General features: G+C 40.2%; 1 long non-coding RNA gene and 1 pseudogene across 2 annotated transcripts in view; one reads left to right on the top strand and one right to left on the bottom strand.

Annotated features, from left to right (window-relative positions):
- LOC309630762 overlaps window positions 1-20,532 on the bottom strand; it is an 81,028-nt gene extending 60,496 nt beyond the window's left edge. The window contains exon 1 of the long non-coding RNA XR_014245925.1: window positions 12,007-20,532. This is a non-coding gene — a long non-coding RNA (uncharacterized lncRNA). The remainder of the gene's footprint in view (window positions 1-12,006) is intronic.
- LOC309630740 (tigger transposable element-derived protein 1 pseudogene) overlaps window positions 6,506-20,635 on the top strand; it is a 213,618-nt pseudogene continuing 199,488 nt past the window's right edge. The window contains exon 1 of the transcript XR_014249514.1: window positions 6,506-10,384. The product of XR_014249514.1 is annotated as a tigger transposable element-derived protein 1 pseudogene (transcript). The remainder of the gene's footprint in view (window positions 10,385-20,635) is intronic.

A 20,635-nucleotide genomic window follows, 5' to 3' on the forward strand; every position in this document is an offset into this window, starting at 1 on the left:
ATTAAGGATGTTGAGCATTCTTTCATGTGTCTGTTGGCCATCTGTATATCTTCTTTGAAGAAATGTCTATTTAGGTCTTCTGCCCATTTTTGGATTGGGTTGTTCGTTTTTTTGTTATTGAGCTGCATGAGCTGCTTGTAAATCTTGGAGATTAATCCTTTGTCAGTTGCTTCATTTGCAAATATTTTCTCCCATTCTGATGGTTGTCTTTTGGTCTTGTTTATGGTTTCCTTTGCTGTGCAAAAGCTTTTAAGTTTCATTAGGTCCCATTTGTTTATTTGTGTTCTTATTTCCATTTCTCTGGGAGCTGGGTCAAAAAGAATCTCACTGTGATGTATGTCATAGAGTGTTCTGCCTATGTTTTCCTCTAAGAGTTTGATAGTGTCTGGCCTTACACTTAGGTCTTTAATCCATTTTGAGTTTATTTTTGTGCATGGTGTCAGGGAGTGTTCTAATTTCATACTTTTACATGTATCTGTCCAATTTTCCCAGCACCACTTATTGAAGAGGCTGTCTTTTCTCCACTGTATATGCTTGCCTCCTTTATCAAAGATAAGGTGACCATATGTGCATGGGTTTATCTCTGGGCTTTCTATCCTGTTCCATTGATCTATATTTCTGTTTTTGTGCCAGTACCAAGCTGTCTTGATTACTGTAGCTTTGTAATATAGTCTGAAGTCAGGGAGCCTGATTCCCCCAGCTCCATTTTTCGTTCTCAAGATTGCTTTGGCTATTCGGGGTCTTTTGTGTTTCCATACAAATTGTGAAATTTTTTGTTCTAGTTCTGTGAAAAATGCCAGTGGTAGTTTGATAGGGATTGCATTGAATCTGTAGATGGCTTTGGGTAGTAGAGTCATTTTCACAATGTTGATTCTTCCAATCCAAGAACATGGTACATCTGTCCATCTATTTGTATCATCTTTAATTTCTTTCATCAGTGTCTTATAATTTTCTGCATACAGGTCTTTTGTCTCCTTAGGTAGGTTTATTCCTAGATATTTTATTCTTTTTGTTGCAATGGTAAACGGGAGTGTTTTCTTAATTTCACTTTCAGATTTTTCATCATTAGTGTATAGAAATGCAAGAGATTTCTGTGCATTAATTTTGTATCCTGCTACTTTACCAAATTCATTGATTAGCTCTAGGAGTTTTCTGGTAGCATCTTTAGGATTCTCTATGTATAGTATCATGTCATCTGCAAATAGTGACAGCTTTACTTCTTCTTTTCCAATTTGGATTCCTTTTATTTCTTTTTCTTCTCTGATTGCTGTGGCTAACACTTCCAAAACTATGTTGAATAATAGTGGTGAGAGTGGGCAACCTTGTCTTGTTCCTGATCTTAGTGGAAATGGTTTCAGTTTTTCACCATTGAGGACAATGTTGACTGTGGGTTTGTCATATATGGCCTTTATTATGTTGAGGAAAGTTCCCTCTATGCCTACTTTCTTCATGGCTTTTATCATAAATGGGTGTTGAATTTTGTCGAAAGCTTTCTCTGCATCTATTGAGATGATCATATGGTTTTTCTCCTTCAATTTGTTAATATGATGTATCACATTGATTGATTTGCGTATATTGAAGAATCCTTGCATTCCTGGGATAAACCCCACTTGATCATGGTGTATGATCCTTTTAATGTGCTGTTGGATTCTGTTTGCTAGTATTTTGTTGAGGATTTTTGCATCTATGTTCATCAGTGATATTGGCCTGTAGTTTTCTTTCTTTGTGACATCTTTGTCTGGTTTTGGTATCAGGGTGATGGTGGCCTCGTAGAATGAGTTTGGGAGTGTTCCTGCCTCTGCAATATTTTGGAAGAGTTTGAGAAGGATAGGTGTTAGCTCTTCTCTAAATGTTTGATAGAATTCACCTGTGAAGCCATCTGGTCCTGGGATTTTGTTTGTTGGAAGGTTTTTAATCACAGTTTCAATTTCACTGCTTGTGATTGGTGTGTTCATATTTTCTATTTCTTCCTGGTTCAGTCTCGGTAGGTTGTGCATTTCTAAGAATCTGTCCATTTCTTCCAGGTTGTCCATTTTATTGGCATAGAGTTGCTTGTAGTAATCTCTCATGATCTTTTGTATTTCTGCAGTGTCAGTGGTTACTTCTCCTTTTTCATTTCTAATTCTATTGATTTGAGTCTTCTCCCTTTTTCTCTTGATAAGTCTGGCTAATGGTTTATCAATTTTGTTTATCTTCTCAAAGAACCAGCTTTTAGTTTCATTGATTTTTGCTATTGTTTCCTTCATTTCTTTTCCATTTATTTCTAATCTGATCTTTATGATTTCTTTCCTTCTGCTAGCTTTGGGGTTTTTTTGCTCTTCTTTCTCTAATTGCTTGAGGTGCAAGGTTAGGTTGTTTATTCGAGATGTTTCCTGTTTCTTGAGGTAGGCTTGTATTGCTATAAACTTCCCTCTTAGCACTGCTTTTGCTGCGTCCCATAGGTTTTGGGTCGTCGTATCTCCATTGTCATTTGTTTCTAGGTATTTTTTGATTTCCCCTTTGATTTCTTCAGTGATCACTTCGTTATTAAGTAGTGTATTGTGTAGCCTCCAGGTGTTTGTATTTTTTACAGATCTTTTCCTGTAATTGATATCTAGTCTCATAGCGTTGTGGTCAGAAAAGATACTTGATACGATTTCAATTTTATTAAATTTACCAAGGCTTGATTTGTGACCCAAGATATGATCTATCCTGGAGAATGTTCCATGCGCACTTGAGAAAAATGTGTATTCTGTTGTTTTTGGGTGGAATGTCCTATAAATATCAATTAAGTCCATCTTGTTTAATGTATCATTTAAAGCTTGTGTTTCCTTATTTGTTTTCATTTTGGATGATCTGTCCATTGGTGAAAGTGGGGTGTTAAAGTCCCCTACTATGATTGTGTTGCTGTCGATTTCCCCTTTTATGGCTGTTAGTATTTGCCTTATGTATTGAGGTGCTCCTATGTTGGGTGCATAAATATTTACAATTGTTACACCTTCCCCTTGGATCGATCCCTTGATGATTATATAGTGTCCTTCTTTGTCTCTTGTAATAGTCTTTATTTTAAAGTCTATTTTGTCTGATATGAGAATTGCTACTCCAGCTTTCTTTTGATTTCCATTTGCATGGAATATCTTTTTCCATCCCCTCACTTTCAGTCTGTATGTGTCTCTAGGTCTGAAGTGGGTCTCTTGTAGACAGCATATATATGGGTCTTGTTTTTGTATCCATTCAGCCAGCCTGTGTCTTTTGGTGGGAGCATTTAATCCATTTACATTCAAGGTAATTATCGATATGTATGTTCCTATTCCCATTTTCTTAAATGTTTTGGGTTTGTTATTGTAGGTGTTTTCCTCCTCTTGTGTTTCTTGCCTAGAGAAGTTCCTTTAGCATTTGTTGTAAAGCTGGTTTGGTGGTGCTGAACTCTCTCAGCTTTTGCTTGTCTGTAAAGGTTTTAATTTCTCCATCACATCTGAATGAGATCCTTGCTGGGTAGAGTAATCTTGGTTGTAGGTTTTTCTCCTTCATCACTTTAAGTTTATCCTGCCACTCCCTTCTGGCTTGCAGAGTTTCTGCTGAAAGATCAGATGTTAACCTTATGGGGATTCCCTTGTGTGTTATTTGTTTTTTTTCCCTTGCTGCTTTTAATATGTTTTCCTTATATTTAATTTTTGACAGTTTGATTAATATGTGTCTTGGCGTGTTTCTCCTTGGGTTTATCCTGTATGGGACTCTCTGTGCTTCCAGGACTTGATTAACTATTTCCTTTCCCATATTAGGGAAGTTTTCAACTATAATCTCTTCAAATATTTTCTCAGTCCCTTTCTTTCTCTCTTCTTCTTCTGGGACCCCTATATTTCGAATGTTGGTGCGTTTAATGTTGTCCCAGAGGTCTCTGAGACTGTCCTCAGTTCTTTTAATTCTTGTTTCTTTATCCTGCTCTGCAGTAGTTATTTCCACCATTTTCTCTTCCAGGTCACTTATCCTTTCTTCTGCCTCAGTTATTCTGCTATTGATCCCATCTAGAGTATTTTTAATTTCATTTATTGTGTTTTTCATCGTTGCTTGGTTCCTCTTTAGTTCTTCTACGTCCTTGTTAAATGTTTCTTGCATTTTGTCTATTCTATTTCTACGATTTTGGATCATCCTTACTATCATTATTCTGAATTCTTTTTCAGGTAGACTACCTATTTCCTCTTCATTTGTTAGGTCTGGTGTGTTTTGACCCTGCTCCTTCATCTGCTGTGTGTTTTTCTGTCGTCTCATTTTGCTTATCTTACTGTGTTTGGGGTCTCCTTTTCACAGGCTGCAGGTTCGTAGTTCCCGTTGTTTTTGGTATCTGTCCCCAGTGGCTAAGGTTGGTTCAGTGGGTTGTGTAGGCTTCCTGGTGGAGGGAACTAGTGCCTGAGTTCTGGTGGATGAGGCTGGATCTTGTCTTTCTGGTGGGCACGTCCACGTCTGGTGGTGTATTTTGGGGTGTCTGTGGCCTTATTATGATTTTAGGCAGCCTCTCTGCTAATGGATGGGGCTGTGTTCCTGTCTTGCTAGTTGTTTGGCATAGGGTGTCCAGCACTGTAGCTTGCTGTTCGTTGAGTGAAGCTGGGTCTTGATGTTGAGATGGAGATCTCTGAGAGATTTTTGCCGTTTGGTATTACGTGGAGCTGGGAGGTCTCTTGTGGACCAGTGTCCTGAAGTTGGCTCTCCCACCTCAGAGGCACGGCCCTGATGCCTGGCTGGAGCACCAAGAGCCTTTCTTCCACACGGCTCAGAGTAAAAGGGAGAAAAAATAGAAAGAAAGAAAGAAAGAGGCTATAATATAGTGAAGTAAAATAAAGCTATTATAAAGCAAAGCTATACAGACAAAATCTCACCCAGAAGCATATACATATACACTCACAAAAAAAGGAACAGGAGAAAATTAATATATCCTGCTCCCAAAGTCCACCTCCTGAATTTGGGATGATTCGTTGTCTATTCAGGTATTCAACAGATGCAGGCACATCCAGTTTGTGGAGCTTTAATCCGCTGCTTCTGAGGCTGCTGGGAGAGATTTCCCTTTCTCTTCTTTGTTCGCACAGCTCCCAGGGTTCAGCTTTGGATTTGGACCCGCCTCTGCATGTAGGTCGCCTGAGGGCGTCTGTTCTTCACTCAGACAGGACGGGGTTAAAGGAGCAGCTGCTTCGGGGGCTCTGGCTCACTCAGGCCGCGGGGAGGGAGGGGTACGGAGGAGGTGGGGCGAGCCTGCGGCGGCAGAGGCCGGCGTGACGTTGCACCAGCCTGAGGCGCGCAGTGCATTCTTCCGGGAAAGTTGTCCCCAGATCACGGGACCCTGGCAGTGGCGGGCTGCACAGGCTCCCGGGAGGGGCGGTGTGGAGAGTGACCTGTGCTCGCACACAGGCTCCTTGGTGGTGGCAGCAGCAGCCCCAGCGTCTCACGCCCGTCTCTGGGGCCCGCGCTGATCGCCGCAGCTCACGCCCATCTCTGGAGTTCGTTTAGGCGGCGCTCTGTATCCCCTCTCCTTGCACGCCGCGAAACAAAGAGGCAAGAAAAAGTCTCTTGCCTCTTCGGCAGCTGCAGACTTTTTCCCGGTCTCCCTCCCAGCCAGCTGTGGTGCACTAGTCCCTTCAGGCTGTGTCACGCCGCCAACCCCAGTCCTCTCCCTGCGATCCAACCGAAGCCCGAGCCTCAGCTCCCAGCCCCCGCCCGCCCCAGCGGGTGAGCCGACAAGCCTCTCGGGCTGGTGAGCGCTGCTCGGCGCCGAGCATCTGTGCGGGAGTCTCTCTGTTTTTTCCTCTGCGCCCCTGTTGCTGTGGGGTCCGCGCTGATAGCCGCAGCTCGCGCCCATCTCTGGAGCTCGTTTAGGCGGCGCTCTGAATCCCCTCTCCTAGCGCACCGCAAAACAAAGAGGCAAGAAAATGTCTCTTGCCTCTTCGGCAGCTGCAGACTTTTTCCCGGACTCCCTCCCGGCTAGCTGTGGTGCACTAACCCCTTCAGGCTGTGTTCACGCAGCCAACCCCTGTCCTCTCCCTGTGATCCGATGGAAGCCCGAGCCTCAGCTCCCAGCCCCGCCCGCCCCGGCGGGTGAGCAGACAAGCCTCTCGGGCTGGTGAGTGCTGGTCGGCACCGATCCTCCGTGCGGGAATCTCTCCGCTTTGCCCTCCGCACCCCTGTGGCTGCGCTCTCCTCCGTGGCTCCTAAGCTTCCCCCTATTGCCACCCGCAGTCTCTGCCCGCGAAGGGGCTTCCTAGTGCGTGGAAATCTTTCCTCCTTCACAGCTCCCTCCCACTGGTGCAGGTCCCGTCCCTATTCTTTTGTCTCTGTTATTTCTTTTTTCTTTTGCCCTACCCAAGTACAGGGGGAGTTTCTTGCCTTTTGGGAGGTCTGACGTTTTCTGCCAGCGTTCAATGGGTGTTCTGTAGGAGCAGTTCCACGTGTAGATGTATTTCTACTGTATCTGTGGGAAGGAAGGTGATCTCTGCGTCTTACTCTTCCGCCATCTTCTCTCCTCCCAGATCGATTCACTTTCACACAATTCTGTTGGCCAAAGAAATCACATCAGTCAGGGAAATAAATTCCAACTTCAAAAGGGAAACCCCAAAGATACATACTAAAGCATGTGATGCAGAGAGGGATGAAGAAATGGGACCATTGATGCAAACAATCTACCACACCCATCAAAACTCCATGGGCAGAGTGGGATAGGGATGTTTCTTCAAAGAAAACATACATCCTGTTAATGGAAGAAGTGATGAATAGATTCTGGTTGGCAAAGTCAACAGATGGCTACTTCTAACAGACACATTGCAGTGGAAAACAGAGTGTCTGAAAATAGATGCGATATTAGTTTCGTAGGGCTACTGTAACAAATTACTATAAACTGATTGGCTTCAAACAACAGAAATTTATTCTCTTACAGTTTTAAAGGCCAGAAGTCTGAAATCAAGGTGTCAGCAGGGCAATGCTCTCTTCAAAGGCTCTGGGGAGAATCCATTCTTTGCCTCTTCCAGTTTCTGGTGCTTCCTGGCATTTCTTGGCTTGGGACTGCAGAACTCCAATGTATGATTCCGTCTTCTCATGGCTTTCTCCTCTGTATGTCTTCTCCTTTTCTTATACAGTAAGCTCCCTACATATGAACCTTCAAGGTGCAAACTTTCAAAGATGCAAACATGTGTTTGCATGTCCAATCACGTGTTAGTTCACATGTCTGGCATACATTGTCACATGCATGCATCCTCTACAAGTGGTTGTGCTTCTGTGTAATTTACTGTACAGTACTGTATAGCATACAGTAATACAGTAACTTTATTTCAAGCCAGGATGTCTGGAAGCAAGTGTAAAAGCAGTGGTGATGTAGCTGGTACTGCTAAGAAGTGCCAAGCAATAACAGTGGAAACAAAAGTGAAAATAATTGAGAGGGTGGAGCGAGGCGAAAAGGTGGTAGACATCACTCATTCTTGTAACATGAATCGTTCAACCATTGGCACAATTCTAAAGAACAAGGACAAGATCATGGAACATGTGAAGTCTGCTGTGCTGATGATTGTGATAATAATATCAAAGAAGCATGGAAAAGTGATGGAGGAGATGAAGAAACTTCTCAGTGTGTGGATGCATGATCAGCATAAGCATCGAGTCCCGCTCAGCTTAATGCTGATGCAAGAGAAAGCTAAAAGCCTTTATGAAGACTTGAACCACGGTGAAGAATCAGAGGGTGCATCTTTTAATGCCAGCCATGGCTGGTTTCATCATTTCAAGGCTAGAGCCGACCTTCACAACATAAAAGTAGGTGGCGAGGCAGCAGATATGGTAGCTGCCTGGGAATTTCCTGAAATTCTTCGAGAAATTATTGATGAAGGCGCATATTTACCCAAGCAGGTTTTTAATGTGGATGAGACAGGACTGTATTGGAAGAGGATGCCAGACCAAAGTTACATCAGTAAGGAGGAAAAGTTGATGCCAGGCTATAAAGCAGCAAAGGATAGGCTAACTCTGTTGTTTCGTGGCAATGCTTCCAGCGATATGAACCTGAAGCCTCTCTTAGTTTATCATTCAGAGAACCCAAGAGCCCTTAAAATCATAGCCAAGGGCTCTCTTCCTGTTGTGTGGAAGAGTAACCCTGAGTTACACAGGCCATTTTCCAGGACTGGTTTTTCCACCACGTTATCCCATAGGTAGAGAAATATTGCTCGAAGAAGGACATCCCATTCAACATTCTTTTGTTGGTCGACAATGCTCCGGGCCAACCCCCATTCATGGACGATTTTCATCCCAACGTCAAAGTAGTGCATCTGCCACTGAATGCTACATCGCTCATCCAACCAATGGACCAGGGAGTTATAGCCACTTTCAAGAAATATTATTTACATCACACTTTTCATCAGGCAGTAAAGGCGAGTGACGAATCAGGAACAACCTTGTGACAATTTTGGAAGGACTATAACATCCACAAGACCATAAAAAACATTGACTTTGCTTGCCGTGAGGTTATGGCCGTCACTACGAATGGGGTTTGGAAGAACCTTTGCCCGCAGTTTGTTCATGATTTTCGTGGATTTGAGAAGGTGGATGAGGAGTAAAAAGAGGTCTTCAGCAACTCCACGAGAAGCTGGAGCTGGATCTGCAAGAGGACGACTTCATTGAACTCTTTGCTGTGCAACACAAGGAGCTTACTAATGAAGACCTGATGGAATTGGAGGCTCAGAGAAAGGACAAAGAGAGACAAGAGGAGGAAGAAATAACTGAAGAACAAAAGAGATTCACGACGCGGGAAATGGCAAGGGGATTTTCTTTATTTGAGGGGGCACTGTTAGTTTTTGAGGCACAGGACCCAAACGTAGAACGGTACACGAAGTTTGCAGCAGCTGTTCAGAATGCATTCCAGTGCTACTGTGTCATCTATGATGAGAAAAAAAGGGCTACTACCCAGACATCACTGGATCATTTTTTCAAGAGGATAGATAGAATTGAATCCAGCAAGGAACCAGAACCTGTGTCATCAACGTGAGGTGTGAGTGAAATTGCAGCTTGCCCTTCATCTCATTGCTGATGAACCTTCAACTCTACCATCTCCCACCTCGTCTCCCTCTTCCAGTCAGTAACTCTTCTTGCCTGTTCACTCGATGCCAGCCCCTATATGCCAGCTAGTGTACTGTACTCCTGTACTTTTCAAGGTACTGTACTGTGAGAATAAAAATGTTTTCTATATTTTTTGTGTTTGTTTTTATGTATTATTTGTGTGAAAAGTATTATAAACCTATTACAGTACAGTACTATATAGCCAATTGTGTTAGTTGGGTACCTAGGCTAACTTTGTTGGACTTACGAACAAATTGGACTTACACACGTGCTCTCAGAATGGAACTCGTTTGTATGTAGGGGACTTACTGTACAGACACCTTTTTGAAAAACAAAAACAAAAACAATTCTTTAGAGCAGTTCTAGGCTCACACAAAACTGAGAGAAAGGTACAAAGAAAAGTACATATACCCACTGCCCCCGCACATGCATACCCTCCTGCATTATCAACAACCTGCACCAAAGCAGTACATTTGACAAACGTACATTGACACATAATTACCCAAAGTCCATAGTTTACATTAGGGTTCACTCTTTTTTTTTTTTATTAATTTTATTGGATTATAGTTGATTTACAATGTTGCATTAGTTTCAGGTGTACAGCAAAGTGATTCAGTTATACATATACATATATTCATTCTTTTTCAGATTCTTTTCTCATATAGGTTATCACAGAATACTGAGTAGAGTTTCCTGTGCTATACAGTAGGTCCTTGTTGGTTATCTGTCTTATATATAGTAGTGTGTGTATGTTAATCCTAAGCTCCTGATTTATTGCCCCCCCACGTTACCCCTTTGGTAACCATAAGTTTGTTTTTGATATCTGTAAGTCTGTTTCTGTTTTGTAAATAAGTTCATTTGTATCATTTTTAAAAAATTAGATTCCACATATGAGTGATATCATATAATATTTGTCTTTCTCTGTCTGACTTACTTCACTTAGTATGATAATCTCTAGGTCCATCCATGTTGCTGCAAATGGCATTATTTCATTCTTTTTTATGGCTGAGTAATATTCCATTGATTGTATATATATGTACTACACCTTCTTTATCCATTCCTCTGTCGATAGACATTTAGGTTGCTTACATGTCTTGGCTATTGTAAATAGTGCTGCAATGAACATTGGGGTGCATGTATCTTTTCAAATTATGGTTTTCTCCAGATGTATGCCCAGGAGTGGGATTGCTGGATCATATGGTAGTTTATTTTTAGTTTTTTAAGGAACCTCCATACTCTTCTCCATAGTGGTTATACCAGTTTACATTCTCACCAACAGTGTAGGAGGGTTCCCTTTTCTCCACACCCTCTCTAGCATTTACTGTTTGTAGATTTTTTGATGATGACCATTCAGACCGGTGTGAGGTGATACCTCATTGTAGTTTTGATTTGCATTTCTCTAGTAATTAGTGATGTTGAGCATCTTTTCATGTACTTTTTGGCCATCTGTATGTGTTCTTTGGAAAACTGTCTATTTAGATCTTCTGCCCATATTTTGACTGCGTTGTTTGTTTTTTTTTTTACGTAGAGCTGCATGACCTGTTTGTATATTTTGGAGATTAATCTCGTCGGTCACTTTGTTTGCAAATATTTTCTCCTATTCTGTGGCTTGTCTTTTCGTTTTGTTTATGGTTTCCTTTGCTATGTAGAAGCTTTTAAGTTTAATTAGGTCCCATTTGTTTATTTTTGTTTTTATTTTCATTACTCTAGGAGATGGATTAAAAAAGATATTGCTGCAATTTATGTCAAAGAGTGTTCTGCCTATGTTTTTTTCTGAGTTTTACAGTGTCCAGCCTTACATTTATGTATTTCATCCATTTTGAGTTTATTTTTGTGTATGGTGTGGGAGAATGTTCTAATTTCATTCTTTTACATGTAGCTGTTCAGTTTTCCCAGCACCACTTATTGAAGAGACTGTCTTTTCTCCATTGTGTATTATTGCCTCCTTTGTCATAGATTAATTGACCATAGGTGCATGGGTTTATTTCTGGGCTTTCTATCCTGTTCCATTGATCTATATTTCTGTTTTTGTGCCAGTACCATACTGTTTTGATTACTGTAGCTTTGTAGTATAGTCTGAAGTCAGGGAGTCTAATTCCTCCAGCTCCATTTTTCTTTTGCAGGATTGCTTTGGCTAGGGTTCACTCTTTAAAAAAATAAATGAAATAAAATATTTATTTATTTATTTACTTGGCTGCACTGGGTCTTAGTTGTGGCATGCAGGATCTTCATTGCTGCATGCGGGATCTTCGCTGCAGCATGCGGGGTCTTTTTTTTTAGTTGCGGCATGCGGGATCTTTATTTGCAGCAAGTGGAATCATAGTTGTGGTAAGTGGGATCTAGTTCCCTGACCAGGGATCGAACCTGGGCCCCCTGCATTGGGAGCACGGACTCTTAACCTCTGGACCACCAGGGAAGTCCCTAGGGTTTGCTCTTGATGTTAAACATTCCAAGGGTTTGGACAAATGTATAATGATATGTTCATCATTACAATATCATACAGAATATTTTCACTGTCCTAAAAATCCTCTGTGCGCCACCTTTTCATCTCTACTTCCTACCAATAATTACTCTTCTTGATATCATATACTAGAAGAAAATGTTTTAAGGATAACATGAGCCAAGGGGTTTACAAACATTACATTTAGCTTCACAACAATCCTCTGCAGCATCCCTATTTCACAGTAGAAAAATATGAGATCTGAGATAAGCAACTTGCCCAGGGTTGTACAAATAGTATTTGGTAGAGTAGGTAGGGCCCATTCACTCTTCTATAGTAGCTCTTTATTTAACATACTCTCTGTCTCTTTCTCCCCAAGTTCCCCCCTCTGTCTCCCCCTCTCTACCCCTGCTCATCTTTTTTTCAAGATCAAAATTCAAAATAATTGGAACAGTGGATAATTAGCTCATGAACAGACACATGATTTATCTTCATTGCACTATCAGCACCTGACTTATCATTTATTTATCTATTGTCTGCTTCCACAGACAAGCTCTACAGGGTCAAAAAACACATTATGTTCATTTTTGTCTACAGCACCTGGAAAAGTGTCTGGCATGTAGGCAAGTATAAGACTCCCCCAAAATATTTGCTGAATAAATGAATGAATGGATAAGCAGATGAAAGGAACAGAAAGTCTAGAAATAGGTCCAAATATACTGGGTTGGCCAAAAGGTTCATTCAGTTTTTTCCATAAGATGGCTCTAGTAGAATTTAGTTGTCTTTAACTTTATTTGAAACAATTTTTTTAGACTGTGACAGCTTTCATATCAGTGTGCATTTTAAAAAAGACTTATCAAAATTGGTGAATTTTTTGCAGCCACTTTAATATTGAAGATGGAAGAATAAAAGCAACATTTTTGGCATATTATGCTTTATTATTTCAAGAAAGGTAAAAACACAACTGAAACGCAAAAACAAAAGATTTGTGCAGTGTATGGAGAAGGTGCTGTGACTGATCGAACATGTCAAAAGTGGTTTGCAAAGTTTCGTGCTGGAGATTTCTCACTGGACTATGCTCCATGGTTGGGTAGACAAGTTGAAGTTGATAGCGATTAAATGGAGACATTAATTGAGAATAATCAGCATTGTGCCACGTGGGAGATAGCCAACATACTCAAAACATCCAAATCAGGCGTTGAAAATCATATGCACCAGCTTGCTTATGGTAACTGCTCTGATGTTTGGGTTCCACATAAGTTAAATGAAAAAAACCTTCTTGATCATATTTCCGCTTGTGATTCTCCACTGAAACATAATGAAAACATTCCATTTTTAAAACAAATTATGACGGGCGATGAAAATGTATTATGCCATTTATATATTGTATTATACTGTACCATAATATGGAACATAAGAGATCGTGGGGCCAGTGAAATGAACCACCACCAACCACACCAAGGCTGGTCTTCATCCAAAGAAGGTAATGTTGTGTATATGGTGGGATTGGAAAGGAGTCCTCTATTATGAGCTCCTTCCAGAAAAACAAACGATTAGTTCCAACAAGTACTGCTCCTAATTAGACCAACTAAAAGCAGCATTTGACGAAAAGCATCCGGAATTAGTCAACAAAAAATACATAATCTTCCATCAGGATAACACAAGACCGCGTGTTTCTTTGATGACCAGGCAAAAACTTCCACAGCTTGGTTGGGAAGTTCTGATTCATCCGCCATATTCACCAGACATTGCACCTTTGGATTTCCATTTATTTAGGTCGTTACAAAATTCTCTTAATGGAAAAAATTTCACTTCCCTGGAAGACTGTAAAAGGCACCTGGAACAGTTCTTTGCTCAAAAAGATAAAAAGTTTTGGGAAGATGGAATTATGAAGTTGCCTGAAAAATGGCAGAAGGTAGTGGAACAAAAGGGTGAATACGTTGTTCAATAAGGTTCCTGGCGAAAATGAAAAATGTGTCATTTATTTTTACTTAAAAACAGAAGGCACTTTTTGGCCAATCCAGTAATACATAGGGGAATGCCAATGATAGAAGTGGCATTTTAAATCAGTAGAACAAATGGATTATTCAACAAAATGTTGCTGGGAAAAATCGTTAGTCATATGGAAAAAAAGATGTATCACTATACCAAAATAAGTTTCAGAGAGATCAAAGATTTATATATAAAGAAATGAACGGAAACAAGCATCTGGACAGGCTGACGAGCTCCAAGACCGAGTAAGTCCAACAGTGTGCACTGGGCAAACCTCTTTTTTGAGCATGAAGTGCTCTTTGGGCATTTTGCCAATTGGTTCTGAGGTAGGAGAGAGATGGGCCCCTGGGCCGGACAGCTGGTGTTTGTCAAGTGGAGTAAAATTGAAGCTTTGTTCTCACTCCAAGGGCAAAGCTAGTGGCAGAAGCTTAGCTCTACTGAAGTAAAGAGATAAGATACCCACTCCTGACGTCAAGGAAAACTTCCCTGTCTGCACATGCGCAGGAAGGCTCCTTGGGGGTGAAAGAGGGAGGGGGCGCCACCCCATAATAAGTGCAGACATACACCCACAGGCCTGGGCGGTGGGATCCATCTTAGCAAAAATTACGCACGCATGTTGGGGAGGGTCCTAGGACCAGTCAGGTGTGAAAACAGAAACAAGATAATGGCCAAAGGTAAACAAAAAGCCGGAGGGACTGTCCTATATAAGGGATTTAAATCACCTCTTTACTGCACTCCTCCTCATTAGGGGGGACACCCATACCCCTTCTCTCTGGGTGTGTATTTCTGCCCTGCTTCTGCCTTAAATAAGCAAACTGTTTCTCTGTGTGCTCTCCCATATGTTGTGCCTGTTTTTTTTACAGTGTTCGCCTCCTTGAAACATTGTTGCTTTCAAATGGGGGAAAGAGCCAGGGCCACTTTGCTTCTAGCCTCTAGCCCCTGGTGGTGTAATGGCTAGGATTCCTGGTTTTCATCAGGCTACCCAAGTTCAATTCCTGGGTGGGGAACTAACATCTCTTTTCAGGACCACTCACTGCTCTCTCTCCGAGATCAGTTCTGATGTGTGTCTGCCAGTTGCCGGCATCCAAAATAAAGCAAATTTTCCTTACCACCAACCTTGCGTCTTTATTGGCTTTTGAGCAGTAAACAGCTAGACCCCACTTTCGGTTACAAGGGGACATATACACTTCTAATGACCTGTATACAAAATAGATATAAAAAACACAGCAACCCTAGAATATAAGTTTTATAATCCTCTTTACATTTAAGTGATGATTTATTGTTTAAAAATGTGTACAACTAATATTTTTATTATGAGTATGGCCTAGAGGAAAGCAAGTTGGAAGTAGGTCAGGGTTCAAAGCAAGGTTTAAACAAATCCATTTTTAATCCTGACAATTAGATTTTCTATAAAAATTATGTTGGTTAAAATACTTAAATTGCTTTTTTTTTAAGAAAAATGTTATGAAACATAAAACATCAACTAGTTTTGAAACTATTGTCCTCTGTAAGGAAAAAAAAATTCAGACAAATTTAGAAAAACAAATTCCAGATTCAGTTTTCTTAATGTGTCATCAAGATATTCTTCAAATCAAATATCAAATAATAAAATAATAGTTCCCAATCACTCAGTTTTTGCACATTTATAAACAAATACCTAGTGAGTACAGTTAGAGAAGCTGGCATTTTCATCGGTAAATAACATTTATTAACAGGTATCAGAGGAGAAGCATAAGCAGTCCCTATCTTCAAACATTTACCCTCTAATTAAGAGGCATGGCATACACAGACAGCAGTTGTTAAACATACAAGGTAATGTATCTTTGTATAATATAACATAAGTACTATAAGAGTCAGAGAGGGAGTGCGAAATATGGTTAGAAGCTGTTTTTTCACATACTCCAATGTGTTACTCCAAGGATACTTAGATTTCAGTTGGGGGACTAGGGGTAATTTATTTTCTTCTTTGAACTTGAAGGCTTTTTTAAAATGTGTTTTTAAAAGTTGCTCTTCCTTTTTTGTACTCCGAAATAGGGATATTTCTGAGAATTCCCTGGTGGTCCAGTGGTTAGGACTCTGTACTTTCACTGCCAATGGCGCAGGTTCAATCGCTGGTCGGGGAACTAAGATCCTGCAAGCGCTCAGCGTGGCCAAAAAAAAAAAAAATGGTGTGTGTGGGGGGGATATTTCTCAATGATAACAATAATAATTACTATTTATTGAGTGCTTATTATAATCTTGTCATTGCTCTAACCATTTGACCCCCATTATCTGAAAAAATCCTCACAACAACGCCATGATATGAAACTTCTTCATTTACAGGTGAATAAATGGAGGTTCAGAGAGTTTATGTTGTAGCTATGAAGTCTGTACCTCCTAGTAGTTGGCCTGTTCCAATCAGTCTGTTGTGTACAAAGGGATCTTCAGAATATTCAGACGAGCCAGAGCAGTATCCCAACATTTGGCAGATTCCAGCTGAGCCCCGCCCTTGCCTCACCTTCCCTTTTCTTTGTCTTTTAATTATGAGATAATCTCTTAACTTTAGCTCACTTCTTGGCTCTATTTTCCTTAACTTTCCTGTTGTCTGACATGTGACCCTGTGACACTGCCCTATTCATCATCATAGCTAGATGAATGTTAAAGCTTCCAAAGAGTTGGACAACTCTGTCCCTTCCCGGTCTGGAATCATGTGTTCTCCTTTGAAGAATGAGTGCTCTGCCCTCACAAAGGTAAAGAAAGCTTAAAGTCAAACATTCGCAGAGATGCTTATACTAGACCAGAACATTTAGCCAGAATTAATACTTAATTTTAGAATCTGGACAAATAAACTCTTTTGCACCTTAGCTTATATTGGTATTAGTTTAAAAAATCCCTAGTGTTGATTACAAACTCCTTGGAATGAAGGACAAGCAAGGGCAACATTTTCTTAAAAGATATTAATCAAGTGTCTTTGCTTTCTCTAAAATGGGAAGAACACGCTATTGAAAGAAATGAACAGAGAAGAGAGTTAAAGCTAACACTGGTAACCCTTCCTCACCCTGGGGGAAAACCACAACACAAGGATGATCTAAAGTGTCCAATAAAGATATTGGCATAAATATTGGAACCTAGAATGAGCAACTGCTGCAAATCCTTTTTTGAATAAATAACAGCTAACTAAATCTGTAGGATGGGTCAGGTTCTATGGGCTTTGTTTGTTTCCCTGGCAATTCGGGAAGCATATGGCCTCTCCTAAGAATTAAGGTAAGGAAAAATGTTGAATAGTAGTAATGATGTTACTATGTACTGGGCTCCTGTTGCTGCCAGACTGGATGCTTTACATATTTTGCCTTGTTTTAGCCTCACAATAACTCTGTGAGGTAGATCCTGTTAACATCTCCATTTTACAAATAAGGGAACAGAGATATGGAGAGATTTAGTAACTCAGAGAGAGGTTTCCAACCTTGGTCTTGGTCTGTGGAATTCTATAGCCCATGTTTTTTCCACTATTCCCTAAAATAAAGTGGAAAAAAGAAGTAAATCAAGTTGGTCACCCGAAGTGTCACTTCCCTCCCTGGAGCTGCTCCTACGTTTATCATACTCTGTCTTGTATTTTAAATCACTTCATACAAGTCTCATTTTCATAACTATATTTCAATCCCTTTGAAAGTAGGGATTTTATCTTGTATGACATTGTATCCTCAATTTTAGGAGGAACTCAATAGGTATTTAAGAGCTAAGAGAATGAATGAATAAATGAATGAATGAATTTCGCTCTCCTAGGCTTTAAGAACTAAAAGAGTACTTTTATCTCTTACCTATCTCTTACCATATCAAATCTAAATTCCCTGGTGTAATTTTTTTTTTTTTTGCCACTCTGTTCGGCTTGTGGGATCTTAGTTCCCTGACCAGGGACTGAACCCTGGGCCTCGGCAGTGAAAGCGTGGAGTCCTAACCACTTGACCGCCAGGGAATTCCCTCCCTGGTGTGATATTTAATAATAATAAAAATATTGGCCAATAATAACTGAATAATTCCTAATTTTGTTTTACGCTCTTCTAGATCCAAGTTCAAGATATATGCATCAACTAGATAGGGCCTTGCTATTCTGGCCCTAATTGACCTTTCAGTTAATAATAGCATGCCTTGTAGAACTCTCAGGTAAAAGATGTGACTTATTCCTGCCAGGGAGATATAAATGGCTCAAAGAATTTGTGAAATTCTGGGTAATTTGCCTGAATTATCTCAGTAGTTTGTTTAACCTTTCATTTCATTTTAGCCCAGATCATTCTACATTCAGAAGCATATTTGTTCTTATTTCACAAAAGGAAACATAGTAACTTTACAACAGACAAATCTGGTGGACACCATCTTAATGAAATTAAGATATTAAAACTAAGGTGGTTCAAATTAACCTCACCAAGAATGAGATAATCTAGCATGAAGGACAGTCCGATGCGATGTACTGAGAGGGACATCATGTTACTGAAGTACCAATTCTCCTGTGAGGAAACCTCAAAAACCCCAAACTAAGTTATTCCTACAAAATACCTGGCTTTTACTCCAAACAATGTCAATGCTACGAATGATAAAGTCAGAAGGAACTGTGCCAGATTAAAGTATACTAGAGGGACATGGTAACAAAAATCCTAGACTGGATTTGTCAAAAGTTCAGAAACAGCCAAAGTAAAACCAGTGAATCACCAAAGCAGTAATTAGTAAAAGTTTATTGTGTACATACCAAAAAGACAGTTCTCGAACCAGGAGCATTCCAACCAAAATGGGGTGTGTTGTTATAAGGCATCTCATATGGTTGCTACGGAATGTAAGTTTGTGTGCCCGACACACAGTGAAGTCAAACAAACCCAAAACGTCGGAGTTCGGAGCAGAGAAAGGTTTATTGTCCTGCTCGGTTTCACCATTCCTGCCCGCAGAGGCACTGGCATCATCTCAACCCCTGGGCCCCAGAAGCTGCTGAGCATGACTACTATGGACTACTGCCACATAGGCCAGAGGCTGCACTGAAATCCTAGGCAACTTCACCAAGGCCAGCTTTGATGCCATCTCCAAGATCTACAGTTATCTCACCTCACCACCTCTAGAAAGAGATCCTGTTCACCCAGTCTCCCTATCAGGAATTCACTGACGTTCTAGCAAAGTGCAGAGGACCCAGGCTCCAGCTGTGGCCACCACAGAGTATTTTTATATGAGAAAAGTAAAGTGAATTAATTAAGCCTAATTTAAAAAAAAAAAAAATCACTGGTGAGACATGTTAAGAATACAGAACCCTGGACCTCATCATCAGATATTCTGATTCAACAAGTGGTGCTGCTGTAGTGATACTCAGGCCATACTGAAGCACACTGAAGTAGTGTTGTATTATTATCCTCAGCAAGGACCATGCAGAAAAGGGACTCATGGCTCCATACTAGCAGGTTACTTGATCAGCTAATTATCATCTTGAAAAAACAAGTTTGGTCCCATGAAGCAAGTAAATACCCTGCCACAGACTGCTAATGGTTGAGGTGGCTTAAGAAGGCTGGCCAGCAAGTCCAGAATTCTAGCAAGTCTACATGGAGTCCTGTGCTTCCCCGGCCAACTAATAATATTCACATGCTTCTGTATGGAATTAAAACTTTCTTTTTTTAAAAAATTCTTTATGCTGCATTCAGTTAGTTAGTTCTTGATTTCTAACACAAATGTCTCTTTCACTTGTACCATTTCAGTGCCTTGATAACTGGCCTCGACTATTAGAATGGCCTTAATGTTTTGCTTTACCTCCTTAGAAATCCACTCTGCAAACTCTTTAGAGTTCAAAAACTTTCACAGATTTCCTATTACCAAAAAACCAAATCCATAAATTTCAAAAGCTCAGACTTCATTAAATTGAAATGTAGATTATTAAGCAGTATTTGATGACTTGAGGTAAAAGGAAATGGCAAGACATGAATTCAAACAAAATACTGTTGGAGAACTGAACTAAAGTTTTTTATTTGCATACTGAATATATTTTAATTTTTTCCAGGAAGTGGCTACTAATTTTTGCAAGAAAAAAATGATAATGCCACACTTCTTTGAAAATAGTATTTGCATAGTCGTATATATGAAGTAAATCAATCTCCAGTGTTAGAAAATAAACTTCATGGAACAGTATGGAGGTTCCTTAAAAAGCTAAAAGTAGAACTGCCATATGATCCAGCAATCCCACTCCTAGGCATATACCCAGAGAAAATCATAATTAGAAGAGATTCGTGCACCCCAACGTTCATTGCAGCACTGTTTACAATAGCCAAGACATGGAAGCAACCTAAATGTCCATTGACAGAAGAATGGATAAAGACGATGCGGTTACATATATACAATGGAATATTACTCAGCCATAAAAAGAATGAAATAATGCCATTTGCAGCAATGTGGATGGACCTAGAGATTATCATACTAAGTGAAGTCAGAAAAAGACAAATATATGATATCACATATATGTGGAATCTAAAAAAATGGTACAAATGAACTTATTTATGAAACAGAAATAGAGTCACAGATGTAGAAAACAAACTTACCAGGGGGAAAGGGGAAAGGAAGGATAAATTGGGAGATCGGGATTGACATATACACACTACTATATATAAAATAGATAACTAAAGAGAACCTGCTGTATAGCACAGGGAACTCTACACAATACTCTGTAATTACCTATATGGGAAATGAATCTAAAAAAAGAGTGGACATATATATGTATAACTGATTCACTTTGCTCTACAGCAGAAACTAACACAACATTGTAAATCAACTATACTCCAATACAATTTTTTTTAATGGAGTACAAGCTATACAACTTTTGAATTGGTATGTTTTTCACCTGAAACTAATATTGTAAATCAACTATACTTCAATTTTAAAAAATAAAGAACTACCCCCCCCCCCCCAAAATAAAGGAAAAGAAAAGAAAAGAAACTTCATGTAAGTTTGCGGGGTTTGTGTTTGGGTGCACTTTTGAGGCTCCATAGCTTACACTCGTTCCTCAAAGCGGTTCAGAATTCTGAAAAGAACAGCTTAGATACACGAAAACGCCGGAGGGAAAAGTTGAACTGTTTTGCGTTTAGAATCTTTCCATTGGTAAGATTCTAGAGAGGGGCGTGTCTCAACGCTCAGCGGCACGCCAGCCCC

The sequence above is a fragment of the Balaenoptera borealis genome, assembly GCF_965194805.1.
Source record: "Balaenoptera borealis genome assembly, chromosome: 6".
Classification (NCBI taxonomy): domain Eukaryota; kingdom Metazoa; phylum Chordata; class Mammalia; order Artiodactyla; family Balaenopteridae; genus Balaenoptera; species Balaenoptera borealis.